The sequence below is a fragment of the Chiloscyllium punctatum genome, chromosome 23 (assembly GCF_047496795.1).
Source record: "Chiloscyllium punctatum isolate Juve2018m chromosome 23, sChiPun1.3, whole genome shotgun sequence".
Lineage (NCBI taxonomy): Eukaryota > Metazoa > Chordata > Chondrichthyes > Orectolobiformes > Hemiscylliidae > Chiloscyllium > Chiloscyllium punctatum.
The window spans coordinates 13,549,326-13,570,339 of NC_092761.1; positions in this window are offsets into that span (position 1 = coordinate 13,549,326).

The following is a 21,014-nucleotide window of genomic DNA, read 5'->3' on the forward strand; positions in this document are numbered from 1 at the left end:
ATTCTGTCTGCTCCCTCACAATCACTGTATATCTGTTATGGCACCGATCCCTGAACAAGGCTCATGATCCCCCACTCTCACTACTGCATGCAACACCTTCTCTCTCTCTCTCTCTCTCTCCTTTGCAATACCTCCCACACAGTCATAGAATATACTGGAGAATGCCGATTATCGAATGTTCCAGATAATGTTCCAAATATTTCCCAGTTTCAGGAAAATGGCAGTGTCCCAGTTTGTAACACAAAAGAGTCACTTGACTCACCTTAATGATATTAAACCAAAAACAACTTCTAAACAAGCCTTGTTACAAATATAATTTCGAGCAGAGAACATTTTTACCCTCAGGCGTTATCTTGACTGTTATCTGAACTGTAACACTTTCCTTATTAAGAATGTTTCTCTTACCCTTTGTCTGTGAATGTTTCTGTCTGTAACAGTTGCACTGCCTCCCACTCAGTTGGCAGGACGGCCGGTTTGTGATGCAGAGGCAGGGCAACAGCACAGGTTCAGTTCCTCACATTGACAGAGATTACCATGAAGGGGACACTCTCTCAGCCTCACCCCATCACCCGAGATGTGGTGATCCTCAGGACAAACCACCATGAGTGGTCTCACTAATGAGAGTTTTTTGGGACTGTATTCTATCAATGTTAGCATTTTAATTTTTAAAAAAAATTTAAAAAGAGATTTTTAATATTTTCATACACCAATAACAACACAACTCAAATAACTGAAAAAAATTACATCCAATTGCATGTACACACAAAACAACTTAAAACACTACACAGACAGAAGAAAAAAACAAAACTAAGCAATAAATAATGAATAAATAATACAGCTCAGCATAACAAAAGGACAGCTCTCGTTCATCAAGAGCATTAACTGATACACATTTTTATGTTCATAATTCTTCCTCTCTGGGAGTTCAGACATCCAACACAACAGAATATTTTTCCTAGCACAGAAAGTACGGATTGTAAGGATATATATTTTTCCCATATTCATCTGTGGAAAGTAACTTGGGCAGGCCCAGGAAAACAGAAACCAAGTCCATCTCCAATTCAGTCCCCTGGACCCACTCTATCACATCTGACACAGTGCTCCAATATAGATGAAGTCTGCAGCAGACCCACAAGCAATGAGTAAGAGTGCCTGTAGTCATTCTGCATTTAGTACATGCTAAAGATCATCCCACTTTGCATTTTGAGAGACAACTTGGGGTCAGATAGACCCTACAAAGAATTTTCAACTGCATGGTATGGGTCCTATTAAAAATCAACATCTTTCGGGCTTTTTCACAAATATGTCTCCGAAGTGGCCTGAACCCCAAATCTCTCGCAGACATCACAAAGCTGCACAGTCTCGTCTGAGTGGACACTCTCCAACTAATGATAAAGGGCACTGACAGAGCGTGTATTCTAAGCAATAAGCGCCCACTTCTCTCTATCGGATCTGTAAGAGTGTGGTAAAAGTGTGTTTTTTTTAAATCAACTCTCTGATCTGGATAAAAATACAGAAGAGGTCTCTACTAGGTAGTCCATACGTACGAGTTATTTGATCAAATGATATCATCGTTTCTCCGTCAAATAACACGTGGTGGCTCAGTGGTGAGCATTGCTGCCTCACAGCACCAGGGTCTCAGCTTTGGTTCTGGTCTTGGGTGACTGGCTGTGCGGAGTTAACATTCTCGCCGTGTCTGTGTGGGTTTCCTCCCACAGTACAAAGATGTGCAGGTTAGATGAATTGGTCATTGATAAATCACCCATAGTGTTCAGAGATGTGTAGGTTTGGGCATTAGTCAGGGTAAATATAGGATGGTAGGGGAATGGGTCTGGGTGGGTTACTCTTCAGAAGGTCGAAGTGGACTTGCAGGGCCCAAGGGCTTGTATGCACACTGTAGGGATTCTACTAATTCTAAATCACTCAAGCAAGGTACAGCCCTTCCTGCCCACAGTTTAAACCTGGAATCCATTAACCCCGGATGACAACCCAGCATACCAATTATAGGGGTAAGAAACATGGTTTTGGCTGTATTGCCCTCGATCTGACGCATTGTCATTCATGCTTTAACAATATTGATAATTATTGGGTTATGACAATACTTCATAAATGTTGTCAATTTAGCTAAGAAGAACAGCCTAATAAAGGATCACTTTATCTCATCGGATTCAATATCTCTCAGTATTGACGCTGAGTCCTCAGCAGACCAGGGACTAACATAGGATAAAAAAGAGCTTAATTGATAGCTTTTATCTGGGCGATCTACTCCCCACAATCTGTGGGGTAGTTGCAATTTGGTTAGCTTGATAAAGAGTCGCTTATGCTGCCAAAGAAAAGAGCTAAACCAGCCATTATGTCCCCCAAATACCTATGGGGGAAATATCAAAGGAAGCATTCCCACGGGGTATAGTAAATGAGGAAGGACATTCTTTAATAAGAGCTATCCGACCTAGCCAAGAAATTGGAAGTGCCTCCCATCTTTGAAGGTCTTGTTTAGTCTTGTCAAACAAATGGACATAGTTCACGTTCAATTAATGATCAAAGATGGATGTAATGAATATACTGAAATAGAGAACCTCGCCCCCCCCACCCCCGTGACCATTTAAAAGGAAACCAGGATTTGTCCTCATTCAGCTATTTCCCCAAGACCTCCCATAGACATGGCCTGCAACGTTGTAAAATTAATCTTAAAGCCCGAAAAGGCGACAAGCGAATTATTGCATTGCATCATGTGAGTTGCCGAAATTGCGGGATTTGACAAAAACATAAGGCCATCTGCATACAACATAATTTTATGTGACTTTTATCCCACTTCTGGGCCAGGTATGTTGGGGTAAGATTTCCAATTGTGTAGGATGCCACCGAATCTAAGATTGTTGCAGGGATGGGGAAGAGATCAACCCTCATGTGCCATTTCTGCGGGTTAAAGAAGAAAATAAAATCCCCACTTGTGAGGTAGATCTGCCTCCAGACATCCACCAGCTCTAATTCGAGACACACATCCATAACTTGCTTACATTATAACGAGGGTATTGAGGGACCTTTGAACATTCTGTCCATCGTGGGGCGATAAGACAGTCAAAATCTCCTTCTACAATAATGCGCCATGTTGCAAGATAACTGAATTTGGAAAATGCATCTACCAGGATTTTAAGAGGGTGCACCGGGTGGCAACAAACATTTAAAATACTGTATGAATTCCCGTAGTTCAAGACTTTGAGGATTATGATCCTTCCATGGGTGTTAATACAATCTAGTAATTTAAATGGAAGATTCTTCCTATCCATTATGACTTTTCCCCCACTCTTAGTATTAAAAGACGAGAAATAAACCCGACCAAACCCGCCCTGCTGTAACATCAAATGTTCCTTGTCATCAAGGTGCATCTCCTGCAATAGGACAATTCTCTCTTTTTTAAGACGAGAAAGTATATTTTTCCTCTTAACTGTCAGATGCCCCCCCCCTTAATGTTCCAGGTACACCATTTAAGCACATCATTATCCATAACACACTCAGCAACATTTGAACTCTAGAGAATTTCATATCGAATTACACATCGCTGAGCATTAACGACAAAAGACTCATCGTGCCTAAAATCTGTACAAACTAAAACTACTGCAACTAACAAGCTTTCAAAACTTTCCAAAGCTAAAAACATCAAAAAGAACGAAACAAAATCCAAAGTGCCAATGACACTTGATAGGGTTTTTACCCACCCCCCCTCACCCAATGGGGACGCTGACGGTCTAGGTCTGTGTTCTACAACACTGACAAAGGCCCACCTTTTAATTGTATAGGTCCTGCTCTTGTTTGATTTACCAAATCTAATACCTCGCATTAATCCAAACTAAACTCCATCAGCCACTCCTCAGCCCAGTGTGTGACATTACTGTCACCTCACCTTCCCCGTTTAATTTTAAATTCCCTCCCCCTCTCCAGGAGGCCTGCACACTCCGTCCTTGATTTTTACAAAGACCCTGAGCTTGGTTTGCCTTATTTGGTGAGGGGGAGGAGGGACAGATTGCAGACACAGTCAGTGGGGTAGGGAGGCTGGACAGTAATCAGCGCCTGGTATCATTTCATGGTTTTAGGAAGAGGGCAGTCACACGTGAGAATTGGGTAATACTGATCGGTTTTTTGGGGCCAGAAATTATGGCCTTTTTCCGTCTCTGGTGTTCCGTAATGAAAATCTATTCGAGACCCTTTATTGTGCAGAGTGTGTCTGCAGGATTTCTTTCCCTAATATTGCAGACGACAGATAATAGCAATTAAAGCTGTTCATACTTAACTTCGATGATACAGCACGTACACTCACCAAGGTAAAAACAATGACTGTAGATGCTGGTAACAAGATTCTGGATTCGTGGTGCTGGAAGAGCACAGCATTTCAGGCAGCATCCGAGAGGCAGTAAAATCGACGTTTCGGGCAAAAACCCTTCATCAGGAATTGTCACCCTCAAAAAAAAAAAAAAGTGGGCGGCACGGTGGCACAGTGGTTAGCACTGCTGCCTCACAGCGCCAGAGATCCAGGTTCAATTCCCGCCTCAGGCGACTGACTGTGTGGAGTTTGCACGTTCTCCCCGTGTCTGCGTGGGTTTCCTCCGGGTGCTCCGGTTTCCTCCCACACTCCAAAGATGTGCAGGCAAGGTGAATTGGCCATGCTAAATTGCCCGTAGTGTTAGGTAAGGGGTAGATGTAGATGTAGATGTAGGGGTATGGGTGGGTTACGCTTCGGCGGGGCGGTGTGGACTTGTTGGGCCGAAGGGCCTGTTTCCACACTGTAAGTAATCTAATCTAATCTAATCTAATCTACTAAAATATGACCCAAAATCTGGATATGGTAGTGTCGTGGGTAATGTCCCTGCCTCTGAGCCAGAGGTCTGGATTTGATTCCTGAATGTGCGTGGTGGTGTTCCAAGCTCTAGACTAGAAGTTCTGGATTCAAGTCCTGCCTGTTGTAGATGTATGTCCCAGCATGTCAGAACAGGCTGATGAACAAACACACAGGAGAATAATGTTACAGCTTTATGGGTATTGCCGAGTGGTGCTAGTGTCCCTACCTGCGGGCACAAAGGTCTGGGTGCAAATCCCACAGAAGTGTTTCATAAGACACCTGAACAAACTGATTAAAATGGAATTAGAATTGTGACCTGATGGAGAAGGAAGAGGTGTCAGTATTGCATTTCAGAATTTAGGCCCAGGATGATTTGAAGCACAGCCATTCGTGTTGGTTGGGGTCACATTTCGCAGCAGTAAAGGTTTATAAAATCAAAATGGTCATGGATAGGGTGAGTAGTCAGGGTTTTTCCCCAGATTGGGGCGTCCAAAACTAGAGGGCATTGGTGGAAATTGAGAGGAAAAAGGTTTTGACGTGTGCATATGGAATGAGCTGCCACAGGAAGTGGTGGAGGCTGGTACAAATACAGCATGTAAAAGGCATCTGGATGCTGACAGACCTGCCGAGGTTTTCCAGCAATTTCTGTATTTGTTGAAAAATGCATTCATTTTAACACAGGTATTCTGAATACATTAAACATTTTATTTTTTAATGACGCAGCGACATATAAACATATCTTGAAATAGACCAAGGCCATTTTCTGCTCAGGGTATGGCTCTGTGTATGACAGCAGCAATGATGCACCTACATGGAACAGGGAATGTGATGGAGACATAGTTTGGACAATGTACAAGGAGACCTCACATGGTCCAGTTTGGGAGAGGATGACATTACTGTGTGATTCAGCTCAGAGAGGGAGACAATGTAATCAGCCTGAGAAGGAATGGCCGATTACTCTCTCTCCTTCATTGTTCCTCATCACAGCAATGTGTGCGAGCTAAAACAAAAAATCTGCAGTCATCGTTACCATTCCTATTTTTATAGAATCCCTACAATGTGCAAACAGGCCCTTCGGCCCAAAAGGTCCATACCAACCTTCCCAGGCTCACTCCCTTACATTTATCCCGACCGATGCATCTAACCTAGAAACCCCTGAACACTTCGGACAAATTATCATGACCAATCCATCGAACCAGCACAGCTTTGGACTGTGGAAGGAAACTGGAGCAACCATTAAAGGGGAGAATATGCAACCCGAGTCTGGAATTGAACGCAAGTCCCTGGTGCTGTGAGGCAGCGGTGCTAACCACTGAGACACTGTGATACCCTTGGGCGATCCCTGGCCAGAATTCATTGGAATCTCTTCACTGCCTAATGCAAAGGGAATTCAGCCAAATCCAACTGTTCCAGGATGAAATCCCATTGCTAGCAGCTTGTGTGAGTAGAATATCTTCAGAAGCAGAATAACATTTTGAACAATCTCTCAATTTTTCCTTTTGTCATGAGTTACAATAATATATGGACAAAATGCGTTCAACTTGAAATTGCAGAGATTGTGTGTGTGCGTGTGTGTGTGTGTTTAGAAAGGGAAATGTCGATTCTGTATTTGCAATATCCAAACAGTTTGCCATTCATCTTTCCACCATTGTTTGAGTAATATTGCTCTGGATCATAAACGTGCTATTTTAGCCTTACTTGTTGCTAAAACTGACACTGACCCGGTCTGAGACCGATATCATCGGCCATATCACAAACCTGGTTACATTTAACATTTGTTGTGAGCAGTGGAGGAATGGAACTAGAAAAGGAAACAGTGACCCAAAAAGCCAGGGAACTAGAGACCGGTGAGCCTGATGTCAGTGGTGGGTAAGTTGTTGGAGGGGATTCTGAGGGACAGGATTTACATACATGCTTATGCCTGTAACGTCGATTCTCCTGCTCCTTCGATGCTGCCTGACCTGCTGTGTGTTTCCAGCAACACATTTTTCAGCTCATGCATTTGGGAAGGCAAGGGCTGATCGGGGTCGTCAACGTGGCTTTCTGCATGGGAAATCATGTCTCATTAATTTGATTGAGTTTTATGAAGAGGTGACAAAGAAGATTGATGAAGGCAGTTTGTTCGAAATTGTCTACATGGACCTCAGTAAGGTGTTCACAACATTCCTATTGGTAGGCAGATGAGTAAGGTTCGGTCACATGAGATACAGAGGAAGCTCGTCACAATTGGCTTGAATGAAGAGGGGTATTTTTCAGACTGGAGGTTTGTGAGCAGTCGTGTGCTGTAAGAATCAGTACTGACTTCACTGCATTTCATCATTTATGTCAAGGATTTAGATGCGACTATAGGGGCCATAGTTAGTTAGGTGACAGATTACATCAGAAAGGTGGTGTAGTAGATTGTCTCAGAGTACAACGAGACCACAATTAGATGGGACAAAGGGACAAGGAGTGACGATATTGATAAATTTAGATAAATACGAAGTTTTGCATTTTGGGAAGGCAAATCAGGGCAGAAATTATAAACTTAATTGTAAGGTCCTGGGGCGTGTTGTTAATCAAAGGTTCATAGGGCTGTAGGCACATAGTTCCTTGAAAGTGGGGTCGCAGGTAGACAGAGTGGTGCAGAACAAATTTGGCACATTTGTCTTAATCAGTCAGAGCATTGATTATAGGAGGTGTGGTTGCATGTTGCGTCTGAACAGGAAGTTGGTGATGCCACTTTAAGAATACTGCATGCAACTCGGTTTGAGCTTCAGGGAGAGGTGGATTAGGTTGAGGTGTTTCCCCCTGGAGTGTCAGAGGTCGAAGGGTGACTTTATAGAGGTTGATAGAACTATCAGAGGAATGGATATTCTGAACAGCCATGTTCTGCTACCCAGGAGAGGGGAGTCCAGAACAAGAGGGCATAGGTTGAAGGGGAGAGGGCAAATAATTTAGAATGGAGCTGAAGGTAAATGTTTCACACAGAGAGTGGTGCGTGTACAGAAAGTGCTGTCAGAGGAAGTGGTGAAGGTGGCTAAAATCGCACATTTAAAATGTATCTGAAAGAGGAGGGATATTGGCCAAATGCTGGCAAATGGGACTAGGTCAGATTTGATATCTGATCAGAGTGAACAGATTGGACTAACGGGTCTGTTTCCATTCTGTATGACTGTCAGATTCTATAACAGAGATGGCGAAATATTCTGAAAGGACCTTTCAAGTGGGAATTCTCTTCACTGGAAGTTTATCGTGCCTCTATGTTCACATGGATTGAAAGCTGTTTAGTTATATATTTGACAGGAAGTGAGTCACGGGTAATAGTATACAGACAGGAAAGTGGGGCTGAGTCCACAATCGTAGTGCCTGGTGAAGAAGGCTCAAAGTATCTAATGTCCCACTCCTGCTCCTCAGTCCCATGTTTCTGTATTACATCCACCCCTCATACCTGCTAGATAGGAGAGGTTGGAGGCCACTTACTCCTACAATCTGTTGCACAGAAACAGAGGAGACCATTCAGCCTATCAAGCCTGTCAGACACGCTTTGAAGTGATTTGGGAAATGCAATTGGAAAATCCAGGCACGGGTATGAAAGAGGCCCCTCATCTCTCTTCACAGAGCTTCCCCAATCTGCAACTTGTGCTTCATTTGTTGGTCATGTTTAGACCCAGATACACTGAGAATACAGCCCATATACCTCACCCAGAGATGGCTCACAAAATCCTCTGGTCTCCCTGCCTGCAACATTCCATAACAGACATTCATGAAAATAACACCCACTAACTTTCAATGAACAAAATGTGAGAACATCAGACTCAAGAACAGGTCATTCACTCTCCAAACCTGCCTTGCCCTTCACTAAGATCATGACTGATCTGCTGTCTGTCTCAAATCCTCTTTCATACCCAATTCTTCTTAGCCCTCACATCTCTAACAGATCAATATCGATCTACCTCCTCTTCAAATACTTTCAGTCATCAAGCTCCCCAACACTCTTGAGAAGAGAAATCCTGACATTCAATACCACGTGTTTGATGAAAACACTTGCTGCTCCTATATCATGGTTTATTGATATGAACAAAAGAGGTTGAGACAAGGGTTCGGATAAAAATGACTGGCCCCGATATCAAGGCAGTGGTTGACTTCTGTTGACATCAAGGAGCTTAACAAAACTGGACTTAATGGGAATCAGAGTAAACTCTCCAGTATTTGGTATCAAACATGGCACAAAGGAAGATGTTCATTATCTCAGTCCTGGGTCACCTCTGTGCGAGATCCTCAGCGTAGTTTCCTCTTCACAAACAGCTTCAGCTGCTTCATCCATGGCTCCCCTCCCCACCCTCCCCACCATAAGATCAGAAGTGGGGATGGTCGCTGAAGATTCCATAATGTTCAGAACATTTTGTACCCCCGTCAGCTCCTGAACCAGCCAGTGTCCATGTGCAGCAAGACCCAGACTCCATTGAGACTTGTGCTGTTAAATGGTCCGTAACATTCATCTACCAGCAATGCCTTACACTGCACATTGCCACAGGAAAATAAGTGTTCATTCAGTACCTCACGCTGGTTTCACAGGAATATGAGGAAGCCATTCAGCCCATTGACACGATTGGAGAAGAACAGGGACAGCCCATTCAGTGCCTCCAGCCTATTACTCAGGAAGAGAGGGAATCTAGTGTAATGGACCACACCAGAGCCCCTCGAAAATATTTGAAGGCGGTAGCCTAGAGTCTTTTTTTTATTTTAAAGGAAATGTGAAGTGTCTGTCCCAGATGCAATGTGACAGGTCAAACTACTCGGTGTGAAGCTAAATACTATTTATTGAAACTCGAAAGATAAAATGAAAGCAAAGAAAGAGGATATTAGAAAAACGTAATTCTATTAGACAAGTTAACAGAATAACAAATCTATGAACTCTGACTAGTGAACTGTTCCAATATAGGAAAATCCCATAAACACAGCCCCTGGCAGAAAGGGAAATTCAGACACAAATTGTCGCAAACATTTCTCTAATCCAGGAATTAAAAACAGCACCAAGAGAAAATTCAGAGAGTAGCAGCCAGGAGATAGTCACTGAAGCTTCCAACTCTGTGGAGACCCCAACAGTTTCTGATACTACTGAGAAACCAAAACCCAGAGATCGTAACATGTGAGAGCTGGCCACACCCATTTAGGCTGCATTAAAATAAACCCAAGACCTCCCTAGCTGTTTACTCAGTGGTCTTAACTAACCAGTTTGGTAACGATCATTCAATCTCTCTCTTAAAATAAACCAGGACAAAATAACCTCTCAAAGCCAGCAGCAACATCACACTTGTCAGTACATCGAGCTGTCAAACAGGAACCAGGGGTAACCCAATCAGGCCCTTGGTCCTGTCCAATCGGAAGAGGAAGAAGCCATATAGATCCTTGAGTGTCTTACACAGGAACAGGAGGAGGCCATTCAGCCCCTAAAGCCATTTCCACAGCAACAGGATGAGGTCATTCAGCTCCTTCAGTCTCTTTCACAGGAACAGAAGGAGGCCATTCAGCCCCTAAAGTCACTTATACAGGAACAGTAGGAGGCAATTCAGCCCCTTGAGTCACTTACACAGGAACAGTAGGAGGCCATTCCCCCCTCAACGCACTTCCAAAGGGACAGAATGAGGTAATTGATGCTGATTCCTGATGAATGGCTTATGCCCAAAACGTGGATTCTCCTGCTCCTCGGAGCTGCCTGACCACCTGTACTTTTCCAGCAATCTACTCTCTACTACAATCTCCAGCATCGGCAGTCCTCACTGTCTCCACATTGATGCTCTAAGATGATGAACGAGTGGGGCAGAGGCTGCACAGACAGACTGCTCCACGTTGTTCCTCCTGGCTCCGTTGCTCATGATAAACACGTGGGACTTTAACGTGGTTTTCTAGTATTGAGGAGGGAAGCCATATATCTTGTGTGAAGTCTCAAGAGGGCACCTTCCATCTCTGAGAAGCCAGCCTGGTGTTCTCTATGTAGGGCGGAAGCTGGTGGGAATGGCTACCTGTTTCAGATGGAAGGTATTGTGGCTGCTGTTAGGGATTGTGAACAACATGACGTTCAGTACAGAGTTCACACGCCGACTACACAATAACATGGGGAGAGTTAATTTAGGCATATAAACTATTTGGAAAGTCATGTTATACTGATAAATGGACTCTCTAAGTTCACATAATGCTGATCTTGCTCATGTTGATCTTGTCGATTGCTTGTCTTGTGCAGTATAACCTGTAATCCTTACTCTGTCCAAGCCTATTTCCACCCTATGATCTGTCTGGCCATGCTTACTATGATCTGCCTCCTCTGCTCATAAATAAAGTGTTTCCCTGTACTGAGGTACACGTGACAATAAATCACACCAATCAATCCTGAGTAAAGAATGGAATTTCTCACCCTATCAATGTGTCTTTTCGAAATACACCTGCTACACCTCATGTTTCAGCATCACCATTTCTTCGTATTTCCCAGCTCTGCAGATTAAACTCTCAGGTTCTTCACTCTACCCTCATGATACCGCCATCTGAATCTGTGGGAAGGATATCATTCCTTACAAAGGAGATCAAATTTGTACAGAGTGCCCCAAATGCTCTCTCAGCAAGGCTCTACAACAGCAGGAAGATGCCTTTACTTATGTACTCGAATCGTCTTACAATGAAGGACAGCATACCATTGACTGCACCCATTACATACACAGGGTTTGATTCGGAGAGGTCAGCATAGACTTGAGAGTGGGAGATCATGCTTCTCAAATTTGTTAGAGTTCTTTGATGAAGTGACCAGGAAGGTTGACGAGGACAAAGCAGTACTCGTAGTCTCTATGGATTTCGGTAAGGCCTTTGATAAGGTTCCACATGGCAGGCTGCTCTGGAAGATTACATCACGTGGAATGCTGGGGGAACTAGCCAATCGGACACACAGTTGGGTTGATGGTCGGAAGCAGAGGGTTTCGTGGAAGGATGATGGTCAGACTGAAGGCTGTGTCCATTGCTGTTTCTTATCTATGATTTGGTTGAGAATATGCAAGGCATGATTAGTCAGTTTGCAGATGACACTAAAATAAGTGGTTGCATGATCAGTGAGGAAGTTTAACAGAAATTGCAGCAGGACCTTAATCAGGTGGGGGAGTGGGCCGAGAAATGGCAAATGGAATTTAATATAGATGTGTGAGCTCTTGCATTTTGGAAACTCAAATCAAGGTAGGCGTTTCACGGTGAAGGGGAGGGTCTTAAGAGGTGCAGGAGCAGAGAGACCTTGGTTTTCACAGGCACAGTTCTCTAAGAGTAGAGTCACAGGTTGACAGGGCAGTTAAGAAGGCTTTTGGCACATTGGCCTTCATTAGGCAGGACATTGAGTATAGAAGTTGGGAATTTATGTTGCAGTTACACAGGACTTCGGTAAGGCCGCACTTGGAGTATTGTATTCACTTTTTGTAACCTTGTTACCGGGAGGATGTTATTAAATTAGAAAGAGTGCAGAAGAAATCTACAAAGACGTTGCCAGGACCAAATGGTCTGAGTTATAGGGAGAGGTTGGACAAGCTAGGACCTTTTCTTTAGAGTGTAGGAGAATGAGGGAGTCCTTATAGAGCTGTATAAAATCATGTGGGTATGGATAGGGTTAATGCTCTCAGTCTTTTTCCAAGGTGTAGAGAATCGAGGATTAGAGGGGATCGGTTTAAGGTTAAAGGGGAAGGAATAAAAGGGAACCTGAGGGGCCACTTCTTTATACAGAGGGCTGGTACATGGATGAGCTGCCAGCAGATGTGGTTGGTGGTGGGGCGGGGGGGGGAGGAGGTGTACATTAACAACATTTCAATGCATTTGGATAAATATGTCGATAGGAAAGGACTGGAAGGATATGGGCCAACTGCAGGGAAATGGGGCTAACGTGGATGGACATTTACAAGGTGGACTCGAACCCCTCTGTTAATTAAAACCAAACACCCAGAAAAGCTCGCCTCACCCCTCGTAATCTCTTAAAATATGAGCGAGCGCGGGTGTCCTTGGAGAAGGAGCACGCGGTGTACACCAACACCCTGGAGTTGTGACTGGCCAGTCAAGCGTTTCCTTCCCTTTGGAGACTGGATCATTTTGTGACTGTGACTGTGACTGTGAACACGTGCAAGGACTCTCCCTGTTGCTAAAAAAAATATATCAGCGACACAGATCTCCTATATTCCACTATTTAAACAAAAATTATCAAGTTAGTTTCTTAACTTTAATAGTGAACACTAAACAACAACTATTCACAAATACAAGCCCCTCTTTTCGAAGCTACTTACTATCTGACCCCAACTCTGTAAAAATATGCTGTTCCAACAATCCACATATTAAACATTACAATCTCAAGAGCACACCGTCTCTATCTTCCCTGCTGTACTCACTCTTCCAGCTGCTGATCTCCCTGCTTCTTTTTTTATTGCAAGTAGGTTTGACATGAACATGTGTCTTTGATAGAGACTGTTTGAGATGGCCAGTTCACACTCCTGCTCTACAGCAGTTACTCTGCTGTTGGATGGCAGTGGCTCTCCCTCCAGTGTTCAAAATGCTGGGTATGTATACTCCCCATGATATAATAATTCCCATAATTTGGTTGCTTACCAGGTGTCCAAACAGTAATATTCAAATTCTTTTGGCTTCTGGTATCTTGAGCGTTATTTAAACTCTTTTGTTGCATTTGAATTGCTGTCAAAACAGCAACCAAAACTCAGGTATCCATTTCTCAGCTAATGGTGACATGTCGAAGAGTTTGACCGTCAGCTGGCATCTGTGGAATTAATTTCTATTCGTCAAAAATCGTTCAGTTTTAATGTACCCTACATGTTTTTGGCTTCATAACATCTTCCCGCTTCAGAAAATAAAATGAACAAGCAGAATGAAAAGATTGTTACATTTCTTTTCCTCTAATTCGTAATCCCAATTTTATGAATTGCAAAAGTATTAATCTCAGTTATATCATTCATATTAATTCTGCACACCATTATAACACTGGAATAAGGTAAATCGTATTCGATACTTTTTCCTTTAAATCCGCGATAACACATCTGCTATCACATTGTAGGAGCCGCAGCATGTACATTTTGTAAGTTTAAAGTCGGTGTGATAAGATTCCAATGAAATAGTCTCATGTTCTGCTCTTTAACTATTCCGAAAAATGCGAGAGATTTGTCATTGTCCACAACCATCTCCGACCATTTGTTTGTCATGTACACATTAAAATATTGTCAGGCCAGTGTGAAATTTAATCATTCTTGTCAATAATGGAGATTTTGTATTTTTTTTCTGGTATATATAGTTTTTTCGAAAAGTAGACAAATAGCCATTCAATTCCATCATCCTCTTTCTGTATCAATACATCTCTGACCCCTATATCCCGAGCATCAAACACAGTTTTCAAAGGGTTTCAGAATATTTGGTGTAGCTAAAACTGGTGCGGTGATTAATCCTGCTTTAAAATTCTCAAATGCCTCCTGGCATTGTTCTGTCCATCACAATTCTGTGTTCTTCTTTAATAAATCCATCAGTGGTGCCAATAAGCTGCTGAAGTTTGGGACAAACTTCTGATAGAATCCACTCAATTCCAAAAATCGAAGCACCTCTTTCTTCGAGGATGGTCGTGGAAATTCCTCAAAGCCCTTCGTCTTTGTGTTCCATGGGGTCAACCTTCCATGTCCAATGTAATGTCCCAAGAACGTCCCCTCTGCCTTCGCGAATTCTGTTTTTTTAGATTAGATTACTTACAGTGTGGAAACAGGCCCTTCGGCCCAACAAGTCCACACCGCCCCGCCGAAGCGCAACCCACCCATACCCCTACATCTACCCCTTACCTACACTACGGGTAATTTAGGATGGCCAATTCACCTGACCTTCACATCTTTGGACTGTGGGAGGAAACCGGAGCACCCGGAGGAAACCCACGCAGACACGGGGAGAACGTACAAACTCCACACAGTCAGTCGCCTGAGGCGGGAATTGAACCCAGGTCTCTGGCGCTGTGAGACAACAGTGCTAACCACTGTGCCACCGTGCCGACCTTTTCTTTAAGGTCATTACCAAGTTTGCTTCTTGTAATCGTTCAACATGGTCTGCTAACTGTAACATGTGAGCTTTCAATCACTTGCTAAAGATCACTACATCATACAGATAAACTGCACAATTTGTTCATCTGGCCACAGCTCTGTTCCTGAGTCTTAAATGTGGCTGCTGCATTATTCATCCATTCATTATTCATTCATTCACGGTGGCACAGTGGTTAGCACTGCTGCCTCATAGCGCTAGAGACCTGGGTTTAATTCCCGCCTCAGGCAATTGACTGTGTGGAGTTTGCACGTTCTCCCTGTGTCTGCGTGGGTTTGCTCCGGTTTCCTCCCACAGTCCAAAGATGTGCAGGTCAGGTGAATAGTGTTAGGTAAGGGGTAAATGTAGGGGTATGGGTGCGTTGCGCTTCGGCGGGGCGGTATGGACTTGTTGGGTCGAAGGGCCTGTTTCCACGCTGTAAGTAATCTAATCTAATCAAAATACTCGATTAAGTTTTTTGTCATCTCCAGCATCTTTACTAGATAGCTTAACTGACTCCACATTTTTTTTACTTGAAAGGGACCACTAAACTTGGCTTTGAAGGGATTTCTTACCACTGGTGGCAATACTAATACGTCATCCCCACGGGAAACCTTCAAAGTTTCAGAGTTTTTACCTGCCACCTGCTTCACTCTATGCTGTGCTCTTCAGATACTATTTAGCAAACTCACCTACTCCATCTACTTTCTCCTTTACCGTACACGCAGAGTCCAAGTGTGAGATTTCTGACTTCGGTCCTGTCAATTTATATTTAATTAATTTCAAAGGACCTCTCACTTCACAAATGAATATTAACTCAGAGGAAGTAAACTGAGTAGATTTATTTGGGGTATCTCTAAAGGAAAACAATATAATTGGAAACCTTTATTCCAATCATTCGGGTAATCATAACAGTACGCTATTAACATGGTCCTCAGCGTCTGATGCTAACTTTCCAAGGCTCCCTGGGATTCAGGATCCGACGCACTTGATTTAAACTGCTGCATGCTGAACCTATCCATGACTTCCTTAAACAGCTGAGCAGTAAAATGTGATCCTTGGTCTGACTGAATCTTACTGCCTGGCCCACAGCGAGTAAAGAAAGCGACTCACCCCTCCACCTCCTTTTTTATCTTAACATTCCGTAATGGAATTGCCTCTGGAAATCTGGTAGACATATTCACTATTGTCAGCAAATATAGTTTTCCATTTCTATTTTAGGAAGGGGAGCTACACAATTAAACATAACCCACGTGAAATGTTCTTCCAATGCAGTAATTGGCAAGAAAGGTGCTGGTTTTATTACTGCCTGTTACTTACATACCATTTGCTTTTATATCATGTACAAAAAAAAACACGTCCTTGTGCATTCCAGGCCACTAGAAATGCTTCTGTACCTTAGCTTGAGTCTTCTGTACACCTAGGTGACCGCTTGTTTATGTGCTGGCCATAACACTGTATGCTACAGGTAACACAATGTGGTGCACTTCGGCCCATTTCCCTTCTGCACTGACCTATTGGGTTCTCCATTTTAATTTTAGGATTCAACATGGTCTGCTAACTGTAACAACACTATCCTTAAGTTAGTAACATTCGACAATATATTCTGATTCATTTTCTGTGTGTGTGCATGTGTATATGTGTGTCTATATGTGTTGTAAGTCCATTAGCCTTTGAGGACTAAACACCTCTACCTGATCCTCTGCCTGTTCAGGTTTTTTCTGTACCGTTACATCAAACAGGGAGTCAGTTCACGAAGCATCAACTCATTTGTCTTTTTCTTTTGTTTTTCCTTCCTGCTGTAACTTATGACGGTGAAACTTGGGGCGGCACGGTGGCACAGTGGCACAGTGGTTAGCACTGCTGCTTCACAGCGCCAGAGACCCAGGTTCAGTTCCTGCCTCAGGCGACTGACTGACTGACTGTGTGGAATTTGCACGTTCTCCCCGTGTTTGCGTGGGTTTCCTCCGAGTGCTCCGGTTTCCTCCCACAGTCCAAAGATGTGCAGGTCAGGTAAATTGTCCACGATAAATTGCCCGTAGTGTCAGGCAAGGGGTAGGAGTATGGGTGGGTTGCGCTTCGGCGGGGCAGTGTGGAGTTGTTGGGCCAAAGGGCCTGTTTCCACACTGTAAGTAATCTAATCTAATGATAGTGGGATCTTGTTACTACAAACTCTGGAAAAATTCCTCGGTATTTTTCTTTTAATATCTCAATTCCCTAGTCTTCTGTTGACTTCTCCACCACAAGGGGTGCCTATCCCACCTCGCCTCCTGCGAAATCGTTCCCAAGACCAAACTGTATTCCTGGAAATGAAACTCTGTTATTCACTGTCACTGTTACTTACCCAACCTTGATTTGGCACTGCATCCTGATGTTACACAAGGGAATGCTTAATTTCTGTCCCCATTCTACAAATTAACACGCTCTTGATTAACATGCCAAAAAGAGTGAAAATACTTTCATCTCTTACTATTAGAGGGTGAGAGAAAGTGAGGGCTGCAGATGAGAGATAAAAAGTGTGGGGCGAGGAAAGCATAGCCAACCAGGCAGCATCCGAGGGGCAGGGGCGTTGACTTTCAGGCATAAATCCTTCATTAGGAAAGTGGGGGGCAAAGGAGGGGGAAGGAGGTTGAGAAATAAATGGGAGGGTGGGGATGGAGCTGGGTGGAAGGGAGCTTGGAAGGCAATAGGTCGATGCAAGTGAGCTGTAATGGTGATAGGTCGGAGAGGATTGTGATAGGACAACTATTGGTGGTAGGACAGCTGGAACCCTCAAACTGTACAGCACCAATGTTAACTTCACCAAATTCCAAATCTCCCCTCCACCAACCTCTCCCAGATCCAACCGTTCAATCTAGCACTGCCCTCTTGAACGGCCCTAACTGGCCATCTTCCTTCCCATCTTTTGACTCCACGCTCCTTTCCGACATATCACTATCACTCCCACCTATATCTTCTTATTGCCTTCCCAGTGACCCTTCCACCAGCCAAACTACTACCCTAGTATTTATCTTTCAGCCCCCTTGTCCCCCCACCACATTACTGACGATGGGTTTCTGCCTGATATTCGATTGTCCTGCTGTCTGGATGCTGCCTGATCTGTTGTGCTTTTCTGGAGCCTCACTTCTCAACTATTAGAGACTGAGCAGATCCCGTATCTCACAAAATTATAACATTTTGTCCTTCTCCCCCTGTTCTTTCTGAGTAAACTTTATCCACAGAGGTGAATTCTTTCAGAGATCAGGTACCGACTCCATACCCAGACCCTGCCTCGGCTGTGCACTCTCCTGCAGCTCCTCGGCTCTCCTTGGAGTCTCCTTTACCAGTTTCACTAATGCCACTGGGCTTAGCCTCTTCTACCACATCTTTCCCTAAAGTGCCTACATTCAACGCCCATCACATTGTGTCCCAGCTTACTGCAGTGAAACCACCTTTTCCCAGTGCCCTTCTTAAACCATCGGCACTGTCATTTTATGTTTTCCACTCCCTTATAGTGAGAACACCTGAGGCCTATCACCATCTTTCAAAGCCCTTTGGGCTTCTTCCTTCACCTGTGGGAAAGTATTGTGCGCTACTGTTCGCTTTGTAATGTGTGATCTTCCCTTCTCCCAATTTCTATCCCTCACAACGTGAAAATCCTGCCAGAAGCTAAATATCATCTCATATACCAGTGCATATTTACCTGCCATTTCTGCTACACTTCTCACTTCTTGAACTTCCGGTACATTCACATGAATTCTTACTATCTCTGGAAGTGAGTCTTTTAACTTCTCCAGCAAATTTATCTCCCTCAATCCTCACAGGTCTTATCCATTTTTAAGGCCAGCACCCACCTACCAAACTGACTGTGGTTAATTCTTTCAAACACAATATAAGTCTGACCTGGTTCCGTCTCTATTTTTCTGAACTTCTCTCTTTATGCTTCTAGTACCAATTCATAACCAATCAAAATAGCCAATTTGACATCTTGATAATCTCTTGACACCACATATGACAGCGCTGCACATACCTCACCAGCTGTGCCCACCAGCTTAGTCTGAACTAGCATTACCCACAAGTTCATTGGACGCGTCATCTGCCTTGCCATGTTTTCAAATGAAATAAAAAAGGTTTTTACATTTTTCTCACCGAAATATGGCAAGTTATTAGCATAGTATTATACATCCCTACGTTCTCCCTTTATCTCCATCCTGTTAATTTAACTTCCTTGTCTAATTCCCAACTTCTGAATTTCAAATCCTCTCGTTCTTTCTTGTTCCTCTCTTTCTCTTTCTTTTCTCTCTGTTTCCTTTCCTTTATTTATCTTCTATCTCCAGTTGCCACATTTGCAATTTAAGGTTTTACTAACTCTACTGCAGATACATCAAAATGCTTGACCAACTCCATTAAAATTTCAGCTTCCCTTTTCTCCCTGGTTAAACCCAATTCCAACCTATTTGCTAATTCTAAAAAATGTCCTCCGTCTGTCCTTCTAACCTCCTTCGAAAATTTGGGAACCTCTTTAGTAATGTGAACAGCCATTTCCCTCACTTTTCATTTAACCAACCACAAGTAACAAAATTAAACGAATTTTCCCACTGGTTTTATTTGAAGATCAAAATCACTAATTGCAATGAATTGGAATTTGCTGGGACCTTTTGTACCCTAAATCTGTTCAGGTTTGTCCAAATCCCATACGGCAAGGCCCCAAACTGTTATGACATCAATGTCGAACCCCTCTGTTAATTAAAACCACACACCCAGAAGAACTCACCTCACATCATAGTCTGTTAAAACGTGAGCGGCAGAGAACTCCTAAATTCCACTAATAAACAAAAAGTAACAATTTATATGTGTGCAAGTTAGCTCACTGAGATTGAAGGTTTGTTTTCAGAAGTTTCGTCACCATGTCTAGGTGACATCATCAGTGAGAGACTCCGCTGAAGCTCTGGTGGTATGTCCTGGCTCTATATTTATAGGTCTTGGTTTCTTAAGATGGGTGATGTCATTTCTGGTGATTTTAACATTACAATGTAGACAGGATCTAAATTGATGCTTTTATTGATGGACTTCTGGTTAGAACGCCATTCCTCCAAGAAGGTACTTGCGTGTCTTAGTATGTGTGTGTGCTTTGTCCCAGTCAATGTAGTGCCTTTCTTTGTCGGTTTGTATGGAACATAGTGATAGTGCGTCATGTCTTTTGGTGGCCAGTTGGTGTTCATGTATCCACGTAACACAACAACAGGACAGTTTCAATGGTGGAAAATTGATTTTATATACACTGTTTAATTAATGTGCGTGTGCAGATAAGTAGCATTTTTCATATGTGCACAACACATTGTAAATGAACAACAGAGACACAGTTAATGTAAAAAGAAACATATGATGTATAAAATTGATAAAACATTAAACATGATTTGATCCTCTCAACGTTCCCTCCTTTTCTGGCATTCCTAACTCTAATCTCTCATTCTTACCAGGACGTGTGCTCTACATTCTTGATTCTAGTGTCCCAATTTATTTCAGTTAATCCCCTTTTTACCGGGACTTCAATATATTGGCCTGTTGGGTTCTTTCCAAAGTTAGTGTCTGTCATATTATTGGAGATAAATATTCTGGCATCAGGCTCAGCATTTGAACATATTACTTTGTTGCACGCGCACTGTACAAAGGACCACAGCACACAGGCATTGCCAAAACATTGGGGAATGTTCATCTACTTCTTTCGATAATGTAGTTTTCTCATTTTCCACATCTCCATATCTATATCCTCTCTCTCGTTCTCCCTTTGTATGTAGTTGAGAAATCCACCAATTATTCTTCGTGTCCCATCTCCCAAAACTCCTTCTTTCAGTTTATATCTAATACTCTCTTCAAGATGTAATGTGGTTATAATTAAGCAATGTAACTACCAAGACATGCGGGAGGAGATGGCCAGAGTTAATTGGAAGGGGAGCTGAGCAGGAAAGACCATGGAGCAGCAACGGGAGGAGGTTCTGGGGACAATTCGGAAGATAATACCAGAAATGGAACCCCAAGAAGATGAAACATACTTATGGGAGAACAAGGCAGCCATGAGTGATAAGGCATCAAACCAAAAGAGAAAACATGCAATGTGGTGAAGATGATTGGGAATCCAGAGAAT